Below are 18,404 nucleotides of genomic sequence, written 5' to 3' on the forward strand. Positions count from 1 at the left end.
CCGCCGGCTGTAGACTAGTTATCAAATGTTGCTTTGAGGATCACCGACTGAGGCCGCTCGTGAGCCAATCCCCAGCCTAAGCTCTCACTCCTCCCTCCTCTGCCGTCACTGCTGCCCCCCTTTACCGTCAATGCTTTCTGCCCTTCTCTCTGGCTCCCATACCCTTCAGTATTGTCTCTTCTGCCTGGTTCCCCCACCCATCACTGCAGGCTCCCATGCCGTCACCGCTGGCTTCTATTCCTCATCACTGCTGCTTTCCATTGTTGGCACTGTTGACTCCTCCATCTGTTAGTGTTGACACTTCTGTCCTTCACTGCTGGCTATGCCTGTCACTGCTAGCTCCTCACTTCATTACTCACTGCAAGGAACCTGTCCTTTTCCGTCGGATGCTCTGTACTTTCTGTCAACTCCTCCGTGCTTTTCTCTTCAACCCTTTGTCCTTTACTGTCTGAATATTTGTACTTTACTGCCAGATCCTCCAAGCCGTATCATCGTATGAGCTAGTGTATCCTATAATTCAGAAGGTCCAAGACTGGGTTATTAGAGTAATTAGAATCCACTCAGAGCATAAGAATATAGGATTCGTCTGGTATCGTGGAACATGATGATGTTAGCGGTAATGGAACAGTAGATGGTGAGCTTAAAGCGGTTATATCTAGATGTCGGTATGTGATAGTATCACCTCACAATGACCTTATGAGCAAATTATTATGTAGTAGGGAAATGGAAATATAAATTTGACTCGTAAACCCATAAGAAGAGCAAACTACGAGGGATAAAGAGAAGTGTCGCAATATGGCATTCATCTTTCTGAAGAAATCACTATTTTGAAACAGTTCGTTGTCCACTTAGGGTTGGTCATGTGATGTTGAGCTTTGGTCGCTTATTGTAGAGAAAACCTGCCACTGCAGGAGGTGACACCGGCCGTTGCAGTTTTATCCTGGAACATGTGTGAATGGAATGCCAAAAATGTAGGAGTCTCAAAGTCAAATATGAATTATGTAATAATAATGGAAGAAGGAAAAGAATTGGAGAAATTGGAGAGAAATTGACGTATCTGTTGTACTCTACATGGTCTGCTGTACCTCATGGTCTGCTGTACCTCATGGTCTGTTGTACCACATGGTCTGTTGTACCTCATGGTCTGCTGTACCTCATGGTCTGTTGTACCTCATGGTCTGTTGTACTCTACACGGTCTGTTGTACCTCATGGTCTGTTGTACCTCATGGTCTGCTGTACCTCATGGTCTGTTGTACCTCATAGTCTGTTGTACCTCATGGTCTGCTGTACCTCATGGTCTCTTGTACCTCATGGTCTGTTGTACCCCATGGTCTGTTGTACCTCATGGTCTGTTGTGCCCCATGGTCTGTTGTACCTCATGGTCTGTTGTGCCCCATGGTCTGTTGTACCTCATGGTCTGTTGTGCCCCATGGTCTGTTGTGCCCCATGGTCTGTTGTACCTCATGGTCTGTTGTGCCCCATGATTTGTTGTACCTCATGGTCTGTTGTACCTCATGGTCTGTTGTGCCCCATGGTCTGTTGTGCCCCATAGTCTGCTGTACCTCATAGTCTGCTGTACCTCATGGTCTGCTGTACCTCATGGTCTGCTGTACCTCATGGTCTGCTGTACCTCATGGTCTGTTGTGCCCCCTGGTCTGCTGTACCTCATGGTCTGTTGTACCTCATGGTCTGCTGTACCTCATGGTCTGTTGTACCCCCTGGTCTGCTGTACCTCATGGTCTGTTGTACCTCATGGTCTGTTGTACCTCATGGTCTGTTGTACCTCATGGTCTGTTGTGTCCCCTGGTCTGCTGTACCTCATGGTCTGTTGTGCCCCATGGTCTGATGTACCTCATGGTCTGTTGTACCTCATGGTCTGTTGTGCCCCATGGTCTGTTGTACCTCATGGTCTGTTGTGCCCCATGGTCTGTTGTACCTCATGGTCTGTTGTACCTCATGGTCTGTTGTGCCCCATGGTCTGGTGTACCTCATGGTCTGTTGTACCTCATGGTCTGTTGTGCCCCATGGTCTGTTGTGCCCCATAGTCTGCTGTACCTCATAGTCTGCTGTACCTCATGGTCTGCTGTACCTCATGGTCTGTTTTGCCCCCTGGTCTGCTGTACCTCATGGTCTGTTGTACCTCATGGTCTGTTGTACGTCATGGTCTGTTGTACCTCATGGTCTGCTGTACCTCATGGTCTGTTGTACCTCATGGTCTGCTGTACCTCATGGTCTGTTGTACCCCATGGTCTGTTGTACCTCATGGTCTGCTGTACCTCATAGTCTGCTGTACCTCATGGTCTGCTGTACCTCATGGTCTGCTGTACCTCATGGTCTGTTGTACCTCATGGTCTGCTGTACCCCCTGGTCTGTTGTGCCCCATGGTCTGATGTACCTCATGGTCTGTTGTACCTCATGGTCTGTTGTGCCACATGGTCTGTTGTACCTCATGGTCTGTTGTGCCCCATGGTCTGGTGTACCTCATGGTCTGTTGTACCTCATTATCTGCCGTACCTCATGGTCTGATGTACCCTCTGGTCTGCTGTACCTCATGGTCTCTTGTACCCCATGGTCTGTTGTACCTCATGGTCTGTTGTACCCCATGGTCTGTTGTACCTCATGGTCTGTTGTACCCCCTGGTCTGCTGTACCTCATGTTCTGCTTTACCTCATGGTCTGTTGTACCTCATGATCTGTTGTACCTCATGGTCTGTTGTACCCCCTGGTCTGCTGTACCTCATGGTCTGTTGTGTCCCATGGTCTGTTGTACCTCATGGTCTGTTGTACCCCCCTGGTCTGCTGTTCCTCATGGTCTGTTGTACCTCATGGTCTGCTGTACCTCATGGTCTGTTGTGCCTCATGGTCTGTTGTACCTCATGGTCTGTTGTACCTCATGGTCTAGTGTAGCCCATGGTCTTCTGTCCATCACCACAACGTCTACTGTCCCTGTACACTTCAGGTTTGTGATGCTCATCTCTCCCTCTCCCACACATCACTAGGGACACTGCTAATCAGTGTCACGTAAATTTCTGTTCCGGTGCCCTGGGACTCGTCTCCCCGTTTTCTTTTCGCTCAATAATTTAAACCTCAGCGTGGCTATGTTTTCCATATAAATATCCTGTATTGTTTTTTTTTGTCTCCTGTCCCGGGTACTTATTACCAAAAGTTTTTGTTATAGATTTATCCTTTTTATTACCCACCACGATTATAGAAGGAGCACATAGCATTACTCTTGTCTGTTTGGCCCCGTCATCATGGTACAAGTTACTGTCCCTAACTACTATGGTTGAAGGCTTCCAACCTCATTTTCTAGGATTCTTTATTATACGTGGAAGATCTGCATCTCATATTATTCTTGGAATTATCATGTTTTTTTGTCCTTTTTTTTTTTGGATGGGATGGGATGTGAGGTGGCGAGGCTTTCATCCCGAACAACTAAATTCTTCTATAATAGCGGCGTCCCTAGCGATATTCACCTGTATCTGTGGTTCTAGATGTTTTATACACACTATATTACAGAGATATATTGCTCGATTCAACATACAGGTACTCGTTTATACAGTTATACATAACACTGTAATTCATGCTAAGGGTTATTCATGGTGTGGAGAAATGGCATGACCGTTTTTCATTTACGGTTGTGATATAAGATAAGAATGATCTCGGTGGTAGTAAAGATGGTGGTGAGGGTGTGGACCTGTCGGAGCCTCTCGTGTTGGGGGTTGGGAAGAAGAGGAGCCATCTAGCAGTGCCGACAGATCCCCGTGCATCCTCCACACATCCCCTGAAGCCTATATTTGCCAGTGTTAATCTGGTGAAGACTTCATGTAAGGCCGGAATGTGTGGGGTTGATAGTGGTAGGGGCTGCCTCTCGCCTCCTTCGCTGACCATACTGTCATGTTCGACCGAATTACGTACATACTGTAATTCACTGTAGTGTTCTAAATTTCGTCATGTACCACACTAGTGTTTCCTGAATTACGTTTTGTACCACACTACTAGTGTTCTACTGAATTACGTTCTGTACCACTGTATTGTTCTACCAAAGTACTGAACGTACCATATTTCTACTGATTATCATGCTACACAACAAGTTTCATAATGATTAAGTCTTGGTTATTGACTACAAATGTGCTGTACTTATACATACTTTACACATACATATTTTACACGCCGTGAAGAATTGTTTAGAAATAAAAAGGCTTTCTAAAGCTTTTAGATACATTCTGACTTGTAGATTTATCTATGTTGTAGTCTTGTGTATATACTACGCTCAGTACATACTATACACACACACACACACACACACACACACACACATATATATATATATATATATATATATATATATATATATATATATATATATATATATATGTGTGTGTGTGTGTGTGTGTGTTTACTGGAGATCTTGGGGCACGAAGGAAACTCCAAAGTCTATTCTGACGTTACCTCGCTCACACGGGAAATAGCGTAGCAACACAGACCATCAGCTTACCCCGAGTACCATTTTTATATTCGATCCTCCTATGCATTTGCCTCGCTAAACCTTCGAGTTATATTATGGCCACAAACCATTTGTTATGTAAGGTTGGTCAGCTCTCGCTGGATTCAGTACTGTGTACACCTCGTGTAAGTTCTAAGCAGTCATATCTTGGTTCCCCCAGGCTGAGTTTAGAATCTTATAGTCCTTTTGTGAAGATGGTCAGCAACTCAGAATAGTCCAGACACCTCCTCATTCCTATCCAGCGGCGTAGACCATCTTGTAAACATCGTTATACAAACTGTCACCCTCCGTCATGTTTACCATCTGCCTGACCCCTGGTCTCGAGGGAGTTAACCAGCTTATTACCGAGTGTCCAACACATCAGGTCCTGGATAATGTGATCATGACTGTTGCATCGTAAGTCCTGAACCTTAGATTTGCCAGCGTGCTAAATATGTCGTGTTCAATATGTGTTCAATTAGGGGTTTTGTCATAAATGTCTTGGTAACTTTTCATTCTTCTCCCGGCGAGCCTGGCTTGTCTCGTTATTCCTGTCCCTCGCCTCTTTAACTCTCCACTTTATCACTCTCTCTTCATCCTTGGCCCCTCACTTCTCTCACTCTATCATCACCGTCCACTTCACATGTATTGTTCATGTTCCTCACCCTCTTTACTACCCACTTTATCCGTATCTCTTCTTCCTTTGCATCTCGTTCCTGTCGCTTTATCGTAGCCATCCACTTCATTTATTCATCTCTCTCTCTCTCTCTCTCTCTCTCTCTCTCTCTCTCTCTCTCTCTCTCTCTCTCTCTCTCTCTCTCTCTCTCTCTCTCTCTCTCTTCCATTTCTGCACGTGGCCGTCTTCATTCAACACTGCTCTCATCCTCCTCGTGTGTGTCAGCGTCGTCCCGGGTAACTGGTTGGCGCTCACCTCCGCCTGCCACTCAGCCCGCCCGCCGCCTCCCCCATCTGTATCTTAATTACAGAACCTTTGATAACATTTGGTTTGAGGGTTGGCTCGCTGCATAGGGCAATCCTGGGAAAAAAAATAAACTTTGATGTTGGGTAACCTTCCCCCCTACGCTCCCTCCCCCTTACTAACCCTTTATACTACTACTCGTGTCCTCTCGTACTCACCCGCTCTCCCTTCTTCATTCCTTCACTCTCTTTCCTCTCCCCTCTCCCTCTCCACTCTCTCCTCTTCCTCTCCACTCTCCTCTGTTGATCCTTACCGTTCTTCCCTCGCCTCTCACAACTTGCCTCTCTTCCACCTCCCACCTCCGTATTCCCTTCCTTGTATATGGCTTTGGGCTTCTGGAGGAATTGGTTCAGGGTGGGAATAGTCCAATGAAATTATTGTAATGTAAATCAGGTTCATTCTTCTCCAAGATTAACATTCGCTGATCGCTCTGTCCGAATTGAAGGATTTTCCTTCTGTATGCAAATGAGTGTTTGGGCGGCTGATCAGCTGTTTGTTCAATTAGAGCTCACCTGCGTGTCTTGCTGGCGCACTGCCTCCACACGTCCCCTCTACGACCCTACACACACACACACACACACACACACACACACACACACCAGTCCCGTGTGTGTCATGTTCATGCGTTTGAGTGTGTATTTGTGCTGCCCCCGTTTTCCCTTCATTCTCCCCGTTTTCTCTCCGTATTCTTGAAGGGTGTCCTTGTCATTCGTCTGTGCGAGGTAGGTGACGGTGTGTGGGGCAAGGCAGCGTCTCACAGCTTGACCATGTAAGGCTGTACACCCTGCCTGCGTCCTCCCTCCTCAACCTGACACTGTTGTCCTCTTCATCCAATAGCTTTGCCCCAGTTTATCGTGGGGTTCCTGGTGTCTTGACCGCCTGCGAGTGGTGGCAACAAAAGGATATGTTACCAAACTTCTCCTCATGAAAATGTAGACAACCCTGAAGTACGAAGATGACGTAGGTCGTCTCAGCGTACTTACGGGAGTAAGTCGTCATACTCGTAAGAGTAAAGGCAGTGGAGCCCTGGGGATAGGATGTCGCTGTGATGGGGTTATTTTTTTTCAGCCAGGAGATGCAAGCTTTATTGGCCTGGTGAGGATAGACTGTCTTATTCGTGGTATTAATTTCATCGAACTCTGAAGGTGAACAGATCTTGCCGTCATGTTAAGTGCGCCAGACCTCCCCCCCCCTTTCATGACCCCCCCCCCCTCCCCCTCCGGAGATCCCAGGGACCTGGGTAAGAATACATTAAAACATTTTTTTTTTCCTGTAGTGTGTAGTTTTCCGCACGTGAACAGACTCACAGTGTGGGCCAAACACTGGCAGGGCTGGGCAGGGGACGGCTACAACACTCCGTACACAGAAGCTCTTGTTAAACCTGACATTGGGTATGCAGAGCGGTTGCTGAAGCTCCCGCGCCAGGCCCCGTGTCCCACCCGCCCGTCACACTCCCCCCTCCCGACGGAGGTGACCGGGGAAATCTTAAAATTAACAAGTTTATCTCGACGCATTTCTCTGTCTCACAGCAGCAAAGCATGAAATGAAAACTAAGAAGTCATTGCATTGCAGAGTTTTATTTTTCGCCAGTCATGAGTTATCACTCGACTGTGATTTGACAGAACTATATATATACTTTTTTTTCAGTTGATTTTGTGTTTTTTTTTTCCCCGGTTGTAGATTTTCACACTGCGTGCATCATTGGTCTTAGAGTTGTTGCCAGCAGTTAAAGAGTCGGCATCTAACATAACCAAAAACTTCCTTTAATGTGGATTTACATTTGTATAATGCCAGTGGTATAACCTAACCTCACAGGAGCCACCCCACACTACCAGAGCCTTCAAAGGGCATCACACATCACATGCTGCCACCTCCACCACACAGACTCCACGGAACACTTCGGCCACGACTCACCCATCTTTCGCATGTAACCTATAGCGCAACACTTCCTTGTGACACAGACCTGCACAGCGCCTACAGCCAGTGTACTAACACCTCAACACCCGCAGGTAACACAGTGCCCGCAGCTTACACTTTAGTATGACAGTGTTTCACTGCCTCTGGAGCCAGCGTTGACACCACTGTACTCCTATGCGGCACAGAATTTCCAAGCACCTTTATCTTACACGAACGCCACAGCACTCCTTTGTGACATATAGATCCTTTACAGCACATTCCATCAACCCCCCCCCCCCCCCTTCCCATGCTCCTGTTACTAATCCTTTGCCCATCCCGTAATTTCTTTTCGAACTATGCGAAAAGCGCCTTTCTCACAATACACAAGCATCCATCCCCTTGTACTGACCTCCAAACTTGCACCTGTGCTTGCTCGTCTGCTTTGTTTCTTTAAAAGCCAGAAATTTTCCATCTCCTTGGAAGCATACGTTGGCATATCCCATCCCAGAGAAGGGTGACCGTTCTAACCCCTCCAACAATCGTCCTGTTGTTGTGACATCTAGTATTTCCAAAGTCTTTGAATCCTTCCTTAAGTCCCGTATACTCAAGACAACTTGAAACTCACATTCTCTTCTCTGATCACCAGTATAGCTCCGAAAGACAAGGTCCACTGTTGATATTCTTTCCTGTCTTACTAATATCTGGTCATCATTCCTAAAAGGTTTTTGGGAATCCTGTATAGTTGCCCTTGATATATCCAAAGCTTTCGACAGGGTGTTGCATCGGGGTTTCATTTCCATGCTACCCTCTTTTGGCTTCCCTCCCTCACATAGTCTCTCATTATCTAGCTTCCTTTTATGGCCAATCTATCTCCGTGCTTGTTGATGGACCAGCCTCTCCCGCTTTTCCATTAGCAACGGTGTTCCTCACGGTTCTGTCCTGTCTCCTATATTTTTCCTCCTTTTCATCGACGACTTCTTTTCTTCTACAAATAACCAAATGCTCTCATACGCTGACGACTCAACACTGCATTCATACACATTCTTCAGTTCTACTCCTTGCACCTGATCTGCTTCTCGTATCAGCACAACTTAGTCTCTTGATTAGACGAAATCTAGTTAGGTTTAATGCCTCCAGTGCCCAGTTTCTGCCTATCTCTTTATCGAAATTTCCTCAATTTTTCACTCACCTTTGACGGTTCTGTAATTCCACCTCAAGCTTGACTCAATGAACATCCTTGGTATTACTGTAACGTCAACGCTATCTTGGAAACCCACATTACGGAAATAGCTAAAGTCTGCCTCTAAGGAACTAGGAGTCCTGTTTCGATGTCGAAATTTTTCTTACGAAAAATTGTTCCGTTTATACAAAGGACTGATCTCTCTTTCCTTGTAACAGTGGTTTGGCATTATTAGTTCTTTTTTTTTCCCCACGTCCTCCAACTTGCCGGGGATATCGGCAAAAATCAAAAAAATTAAAATCCTTTTCCTCGTCTCTTCTTTTTTCCCTTTCATTGACCTCTTTATGTATCACTTAAGTCCCGATCTTGATGTGGACATTTGGCCGTGACTGCAGCCAACAACGTTAAAAAAAAAAAAAAATTAAGACCATTATGGCCATCACGCTCCGCTTGACAGTCAGACGCCAGAGCGAAATGACAGGGACCAGAAAATTGGGCACAGGCGCTTGGTTAGTCTGTCTTCTGTGGAGGAAGTAGCAAACTGGACCAGGAGAAAGTGACCTCTACCCAGCTGAGGATGTACTGGGAAGGTTGTGTTGATGGCTTGACGTGACCTGAAGCGGTCGTAGTTGGAGGATGACTTAAGAATCTTCACAGTTAGAAAGAATCTGCTGGAGGATGACCTGGGACTGACGACTAGTAGGAATCTCCTTTGAAGGATGACCTAGGATTAACGATCACAAGGAATCTCCGTTGAAGGATGGCCTGGCATTGAAGACCAGAAGCAGTCGCCGTTGGAGGATGGCCTAGGATTGACGACCAAAACCTGTTCTGTCGGAGGATGATCTAGGGTCGACTCAGCTAGAAGCATTCTCGGTTGGAGGATGACCTTGAATTCGTAGTAGCGGGTGCTTCTGGTTGAGGGATTGACTCCCCCCCCCCGCCTCTCCACAGGACGGTACATGATAGACAACAAACGGTACACTTACCAGGAGGTTGACCGGTGCAAGGGGGGGAGTGAATAGCCTACGTATGGCACAGGTTATTGCTGTCGTCAAGTACCTGGGCGAGGTAGACACCCCCTCCGGCCTGTGCAGGTCTGGATCCTCGCCTCCCTCCCCCACCGTCGACCAAGGAGAGGGCTATATTGACTGCTACAAGATGGCAATAACAGGGCGGCTGTAGCTAATAACTGGCGATGCCCCAGACCCCGCCAGATTATTGGACTGCACAGGGAGGAGGTATTGCTGTCTCTACGTGTTCTATACGGGTTGTGGTCCTGGTGGTTCATACTTGTTCAGTACGGGTTATAGACGTGTTGGTGATTGGCGTCTACATGTTGTAAGTATGGTTGTTGATAATTCGGTTCAGGTTATTAACGCATCTGTGGACGTGTGGGTTACGCACGTTGTGGCATATGTTTTGTTTACACGGCTGACGTATGTTGGTGCCACTGTATATATTGCATATAACCCTTGAAATCACAAGCACACGACTCAATATAATATTTTCCACAAAGCTACGGTTGCTGGATGTACCATTATCGAATATATTTTACAGCTTGACTGGCCGGAGACTAAATGTAAATATTTTTCCTCCCATCCGAGATCCTGCTGTAAATGTAGTTGATGGGCGGACGAGGAGAGGTGGGTAGGTGGACCAGCCGGCCGGCCTTGTTAGCGCCAGTCGCTCGCCCATATTACCTCGCTCTCGGCCAGAAAAATTGGACAACTTGGTTTTTCCCCAACTGTTAGAAACCTGCTTCTCAAAGATTTTCTGTATACGTGTAGTGACGATGAGGATATATATATATATATATATATATATATATATATATATATATATATATATATATATATATATATTATTATTATTATAATACATAATCGCTGTTTCCCGCGTCAACGAGCTAGCGCCAGGAAACATGAAGAAATGGCCAATCCACTCACATACATATACATAAACGCCCACATACGCACATTTACATACACATACGCAGGCAATACATACTTACACATGTACTTATTCATACTTGCCTTCATCCATTCTGTCTACCCCGTCCCACAGGAAAATAGCATCGCTATCCCCTGCTTCAGCGAAGCAGCGCCAGGAATACAGACAAAAAAGGCCACATTCGTTCACACTGTCTCTATCTGTCATGTATTATGCACCGAAAACACAGCTCCCGTTGTGAAACACATATTGAAAGCTTTGGTGTTTTATCCGTACAGCGGATCGTCACGACCCTCGGGTATGATGACGAGAACTTCGACTATACCCTCCACAGTCAGTTAAAAGGTCATAGTATCATACCCAGTGGGTCGTGCCGTAACGCACAAGGATCGTACCTTCTTGCTCAGGAGGTTTAAGTTTCTGGTTGTGATCATCGTCACCATCACGAGGATATTCTTGGTCGGTCGTCGTCTCCAAGTCAGGGAGCCATCATGTCGTCCGACCCCCGCGTGTGTTGTCCCTGCAATGTGTTCGGCTGGTGGAACGGTCTTAGTCTCCATGTTTTGTCGTTGTGGCACCTGTACCCAGCAGATATTCGTATTTTCTGATGTTGCGTGTCTTTGTGGAACTCGTTGAAGATGGTGAGATCCAATTGACGACAAGGAATTGTGTTTTTTCATTGAATATTTTGACCTGATTGAATGCTCGGTATGGCTCCGGCTAGCTAGTGTTTGTTGTAAGTATTTCAGGATAGTTTTATTTATTTTTTTGAACCTTGGTACATACTGACTTTTCTTTTATACCATATGTGTCCCATTAACGTCTGAGTACGAAGACATAACTTCTTGAGTACGATGTCTTCATCTTTACGTACGACAACTAAAGTCATCGTAATTAGGAGTTAAGTTATCGTACTCAGAGGATCGACATTAACAGGTGTCATCAGTAATCATTATTTGGGTGATGTGTCTGACAAGGATTTTAATGTCCTTTAATTGGGTGGTTAGTAGAGGAAAAGGACGGGGGTATGACAGGGGAAGAAGTTTGTGAGTGGTTTGCTGGATACGTGTTTTTGGCTCTTTATCTCATGAATCCCCGGGAGATCGGGAGTGTATACTGAGGTTTGTTGATTTGGGAAGAAAATTGGATAAGCAAAAAAGTCTTCGCTGTGTATCGGTGGATGGCGGGAGCCTTCACAGTTTTTGAGGCTCTGTGGGAATCAAGTGTGTTCCATATCTGTGCTGCTGTCAGGATCTTGGATGCGTCAGTAGATTGCGCCTCCGTTGTTTTCTGATTTCTCTCATGTTTTATTGTGCTGCTTCCCAGAAGCTTGTGCCAGTTGGTCTTGATTCGCTCATATTGCTCTTCCAGCTCGACCCTCTGTCTTTGCCATATCCACACCACAAATTTTAAGCCATAAATCCACACCACAGTCTTTAAGCCATAAATCCACACCACAGCCTTTAAGCCATAAATCCACACCACAGCCTTTAAGCCATAAATCCACACCACAGTCTTTAAGCCATAAATCCACACCACAGTCTTTAAGCCATAAATCCACACCACAGCCTTTAAGCCATAAATCCACACCACAGCCTTTAAGCCATAAATCCACACCACAGTCTTTAAGCCATAAATCCACACCACAGCCTTTAAGCCATAAATCCACACCACAGCCTTTAAGCCATAAATCCACACCACAGTCTTTAAGCCATAAATCTTCCCTTGATTGTTCACCACACAGCATTAAATTCTCACCCACAATCTTAGAGCCTTAAATATTGACCACTCTAATCCTAATCATTACCATATCAGGTCTTGCGGACACGACGCCGCCCCATGTCCATCCTTCTGGCGGTGTGGTCCTCACACCGCCGCTTACTTCCATACATCACATAAATCCTTACCAGAATACATGCCCGTCGCTGGAGGCCCTCAGGGCTCTCACACCCTCCTGCCATAAATCCTCTGGTGCCAGACGACTGATGACATGAGGGAGCAGGAGCAGCAGCAGGAGGAGGGACTTACCAGCAAGTCTACAGTTCTGTAAAAGTCACAAATCTCTCGAAAATTGGCATCGGTCCTCCCAACGGCTTCTGCCTCCCCGGCCTCCCACCTCGAAGCCAGATCATCACATTCCTGACTTCGCTGGTTATTAAGGCTTGTTTATCTTATTTTTTCTCTCTCTCGAAGTAAAGAATATTTTGACCTCTTCTGTCCATATTTTCAGTTAGTAAGACGTTATGACCAGCTGGTTACATTGCCGGTACTTATATGGTTGCTTCGTTCGGATGACTCCATTAGCGAGTATATATATATATATATATATATATATATATATATATATATATATATATATATATATATAGAGAGAGAGAGAGAGAGAGAGAGAGAGAGAGAGAGAGAGGGTAGGTGTTACCGGATTCCGTCTAGATGTGGTTACGACGTGAGTGAGAAGTCTCCCTCGGCGAGGCTGTATCATCTCTTGTCAGGTGGGAGCACAGTCTCATCGAAGAACTCACTTGAGATGAGTCCATTATGCCCCTGCTGCTGGGAGAAGCGCAACCTTGGAGCGGCAGGAGCTCTTGGAAGAAAGACCCTGGAGTAACACCATGACTCAAGAGGAGGGCCTCGCGCGAATATATATATATATATATATATATATATATATATATATATATATATATATATATATATATATATATATATTCCCATGAGTCCACGGGGAAAAATGAAACACGAAAAGTTCCCAAGTGCACTTTCGTGTAATAATCACATCATCAGGGGAGACACAAGAGAGAAATATGATAGTCAGTTTATATACATCGAAGAGACGAAGCTAGGACGCCATTTCTCTCTTGTGTCTCCCCTGATGATGTGATTATCACACGAAAGTGCACTTGGGAACTTTTTGTGTTTCATTTTCCTCGTGGACTCAGGAATATCCTGATCACGCGCAAAATTGTGATCCTTTCCAATATATATATATATATATATATATATATATATATATATATATATATATATATATATATATATATATTTACTTGTAGCAATGTATATATTTATGTATTTTTATATTTACTCCATTAATGTGCTTTTCTTACGTTTCCCATCTCTTATGACAAGGGATCATGTCTGCATAATCCCTCGTGAAGGATTCTCAGTCCATTTACTTCGTATTGTCATGTGAAGGCATCTACCAACTGCGTACTTCTTGCGGGCATCACACGTGAACGATTCTTACGTTTGGTGTTGGACGTTTTCAAGTGAGAGATTCCCAGGGTAATGTTTGAGGAAATGTTATGAAAGATTCTGGCGATTATTTTCCAGTAAACCTTCAGTCAAGGATTCACTCCTTTTTCATGTAGCTGTTTGGAGGACGATACCTGGGTTGGTATTTGTAGAAATCGAGTTTTTTTTTTTTTTTTGTAGTAGTCTCAGATGAAGGATTTTCCTAGTAACTTGGGATTCTCTCTCTGATTTTGTAGGCATCTTACGTATTCAATTCTTGATCTTATTTTTGATAACTTTCTCCAAATCTTCCCCAGTGGAGTTAGTGGACTTTGTTCTCGAGTGTGATTGTATGAAAATGAAGGAATCCTGTGAGTGATTATTTGGCCAGGCTGACCGTCAGTTCTGAGCCCCTCGTTACTAGATTATTATCATACACAATTATCCTGCTGCCAAGATGCTTGCCTCTGTGTACATATTTGAATATGTATATATTATTAATTCATTGTGAACCCAGCTTAGTGGAAGGTTCTTTGTCATCAAGATGAAAAATGAATGGCGCTTGGGGAGGGCGCTCGCTGCTGGCCATGAATATTGAAGATGAAAAAAAAAGTTAGAAATGATTAAAGAAAATGTATTCAAACGATAAGCTCCCTCGGTACGACCTTATAGGGCTTTTGGCTCTGATGACCTGGCCTTTGACCTGACCCCTGAAGGGTGGGGTCAAAGACCTGGCCATCACACCCAGGAATCGTGGCGTCTTGCTCGAATGTTGCCCCATCATTGCTGGAAGGTCGTGGAGTCGTGGTCATTATGATACAGTGGCAGTGAGAGATGAGAGCAGTGGCCTGAAAGTTTGGCCGGAGACTGCATTCAAGGGATCTCCCCGCCCGCCTGGCTAACTTACTGACACTCCTCCCAACTTAGTGCCAACCTCGGGCCCCCCTCATTCCCTTGGTCCCTAAACCCCCTCCCCTGCCGCCAGACTTGGCTTGTCCATTACGCTTTCCTCTCTGATCAGTCGACGGCCTCTCTCTTTCCCGGGGTGAAGATTACCTTTCGCCAATTTCAGCTTAACGCTCACAGCCTCACTGTTTCTGACGTCAGTTTGGGCACCATCTGTGCCAACATTTAGTTATTTATTTAGAATTACCGCAGCTTCTAGGCTGCGCTACTTCCAGTAGCAGGGAAATGATGGACGGAGTGAAAAGATCTTGCACGAGCTTGCACTCCCTCTCGTCAGAAGATGAGGGTACACGCTCGGTCAGCGTGACTATTCACCCTCGGTGTAGTCACATGCAGGCGAAGTTCAGTAACAACAGTGTCAACATTACCATTGTTCACAGTATTGGACAGCATATATGTCAGCTTTACATGGTTACCCTCCTCCTCCAGTATCACATTTATATCCTCTGTCAACATCTCCCACCGTCTACTCCGTCTCTTAGACCTCTGTCCTTTAATTTTTCGTAGCTTTGTCACATGATTTCGTTCCTCTAATATAGATAGTATTTCTTAACGAGCACTTATCTTTTCTTGTCATTGATTTTCACCAGTTTCTCGTTAGAACCCTTCCGTTGGTGGCCAGCCGTTGTCCTCCACTCTACGCGTTCACTGAGGTTGCCACACAGCGCAACAAGGTCCCAGAGTTAATGATGTGGGTCCATATGACTCTCGTTAGTGTCCTCGTCCTGCAAAGAGAGTCTCCCTGGGGTGCTGTGTCTGAGAAGGGAAGGGTGATGTGTCAAGTGGACATAAACAAACCGGTGTTACCGGCACAAATCAATTCAGTCAAGTGGACGGACGTATGGAGGAGGGAGTCAGGCAGTATGATGGCTTCTTCAGTCACACAAACAACGTAGGAGACTCAGTTTTGATAACGTATTTGCTTTTGGAGCGGGAGTAAGGTGTTCAAGGAATTGATGAGGTACAGACGAGTTGACTCTTCACGCAGTCAGCTCTCTGCCGATTTAGCTCATGTTCATCCAAATCTTTGTTGTTCTTACTGCAGTAAGGTATAGTACTCTTGTCCGAAACCGTAATCAAAGTTCTTGTTCATGTCCTTCGCCATCTTAGCTCAGGGAGCTTGTCACACACACACACACACACACACACACACACACACACACACAAATCATATAGATTCACTATATTGGATTGCTGGCAGGGCCGTTTTAAATGCACATCCTGTCTGTCTCAGGTATGTACCTGCCTCTTCCTTACTTTCATACCCCATTGTACACGTATAGTTTTATCCTTGTATATCAAAAGCTTCAGTCATGGGTAGGAAGTCTCGTCGAGTTCAGGCCGCGATTGCAACATGATGGTAAAAGAAGCAGGAAAAGAAAAGGAGGGTCGAAAGAATTTTTGTGGAAGTGCAGTAAGGCTTGCCTTTTGAAGAGAAGCACATGGGTCGAAGGTTAACACACACACACACACACACACACACACACACACACACACACACACAGGAATCGTTGTCGTATTGACTCCATCTTTTACAACCGTTATATTATAAATACGTTGATGACATCACTGTGCTGGTGTCTGAAGGCAACTGCTGACAGTTATCCCGGAAGATCCTCCAGCTCGTGCATAGCAAGTCCCGTAGTGTTGTTCGTGTGCTATATATGTATATGTATCGATGGTGGTGGGGGTGGGAGGGTTGCAATTTCCCGGGGCGCCAGACTCCTGCAGAAGGTTGATGAGTTGCCGGGGCGCGGACCTGTCAGGGACCCCAGCCACCCACGTGCCTCCCTCCAACTCTGAAATTAAATTTGTTAATTGTGATTTGATTTACCCCTGCGTACCAGTCATGCTTTGACTAGGCTGGCCTTTACTTGATGCTCGTTATATTGGGGTGGTGGTCGTTATCAGGGACAAGTGAGCGTTATACGAGGGTGATGGTCGTTATCAGGGACAAGTGGGCGTTACACGAGGGTGGTGGTCGTTATCAGGGAATAATGGTCGTTGCATCGGGGTCGTGGTGGACGTCAGGGAATAGTAGTAGTTATACGTGGGTGATGACGAGTATCTGTGGGAGTGGCCGTTGTTACGGGGATCGGTATGTTTGGGTGAGGAGCGGAGGGTGACGGTTGGAGTTGCCAGCATTGTGGCAAGTGGGTGCACATGGTTAGTCACGGTGGCGGTTCGGTCAGCACGGGAGTAACTTGATGATCAACCTGGGGTTCTGCCCGGCTTCAACATCGCCTGCCCGGGTCACTTCCACTAAGGTCGTCAGCTGTGTGACTGACGGGATGCTTGAAGACCAACTTAGAGTCGTACATGTGAGGAAGGTGCTGTAATCTGTGGTTTAAGTGGTCTCAGTCAGTGGGTTAACGATCTTATGTTTTGGGAGATGTTTTTGTCCTCTTTGTGTTACAATGGGGAGGGATATGTGAGGGTGAGGGATACTTTATTGGTTTTAAGTCATGGCCAGAAGTCAGAGGATGCAGTATTCACGGGGTATAATCCTATGCTCTTTGGACTTAGTGGTTTCATCTGAGGGATTATTGTTGTTAGATGTGGACAACAGACGACCGTGATCACCCGTGCTTGTCTGCTCTGACTGAAGCTGCGGGATAGACTGTGATCTGATGCGGTTAGTGTGGCAGAGGGAGTGTAGTTAACTGGTGCTTCTTCCATGGCCAGAATAACCCGTCCGTCCCAGGTCAGTGGAGTCGACCTTAATTAAATAGTTTTCCAGTTCTTAACACCTTCCCTGGTACTGTGGCGGTTCATTTTTACTGTCAACGTAGAAAACTCTCTCCCACGATGAATATTAGTTCTACACCTGCAACGAATAAGGTCTGGCTTGACTGGGAACACCCAGGTATGGTCTCACGTCTTGATAGTTGCTTCGACAGTGTGATATTTACACGAGTTTTTAGACCCTCGGCACCAGTGGAGGAATAAGAGGAGAGAAAACGAAGACACGAGTGACTCCCAGATGTCTCCTCAGATATCTGAGTAAAGAACGAGCATAACATGGAAGACAGAAAGAGATTTAACAGTCCCAACACTGGAGAGAGAGAGAGAGAGAGAGAGAGAGAGAGAGAGAGAGAGAGAGAGAGAGAGTAACCGTCCAATTCTGTCCCTTCGGGCTGCACACACTTGCGGACATTGTGTACAGCCTCACCTGTGGCCTCCAGTTCCCTGGCCGCCTAACCTTGCGTCACGCTACACTGCTCATGTTTTATGGTAACACATCAACCTTTCTGCTGTTCTCTCTGTTTTATCCCGAAATGCACGAAGCAAAAATGTGTATTTTTGAAGAGGAAAAAAAATTAACATTTGGAAGTTTTACTGATAACTTTAATGAGGGAATTAAAGTTCATTGGATCAGAGGCCATCCTCTGCAGCTTGTTGGAGAGCCAATTTACGCAGTATTTCGTGTTGCTCTAAAGCGCCACTTCGGCTTATTCAGGAAATACATCTTGACGCCTCGAGAAGAAATCTTACTTCGCCTTGCCAGGAGAGGTGACGTAACGCCTAGTCCATTGGTGTTTAGTAAAAGTTTTAGATTTTATGTCTCGCCATCAGCATCACCGGTAAGTTTCTGTGTATTTATCTTAGATATTTAGTACATATCTTAGTTTGTTCAAGAGAGTGTGTGTGTGTTACAAACGACATTCGCAGGGCCAGTCATATCCACGTTGTATAAGTCCACTTTATTG

General features: G+C 45.6%; 1 protein-coding gene across 7 annotated transcripts in view; it reads left to right on the top strand.

Annotated features, from left to right (window-relative positions):
• LOC139752027 (latrophilin Cirl-like) overlaps positions 1-18,404 on the top strand; it is a 406,839-nt gene that overhangs the window by 352,511 nt on the left and 35,924 nt on the right. The window lies entirely within an intron of this gene.

This window comes from Panulirus ornatus, chromosome 12 (genome assembly GCF_036320965.1).
Source record: "Panulirus ornatus isolate Po-2019 chromosome 12, ASM3632096v1, whole genome shotgun sequence".
Lineage (NCBI taxonomy): Eukaryota > Metazoa > Arthropoda > Malacostraca > Decapoda > Palinuridae > Panulirus > Panulirus ornatus.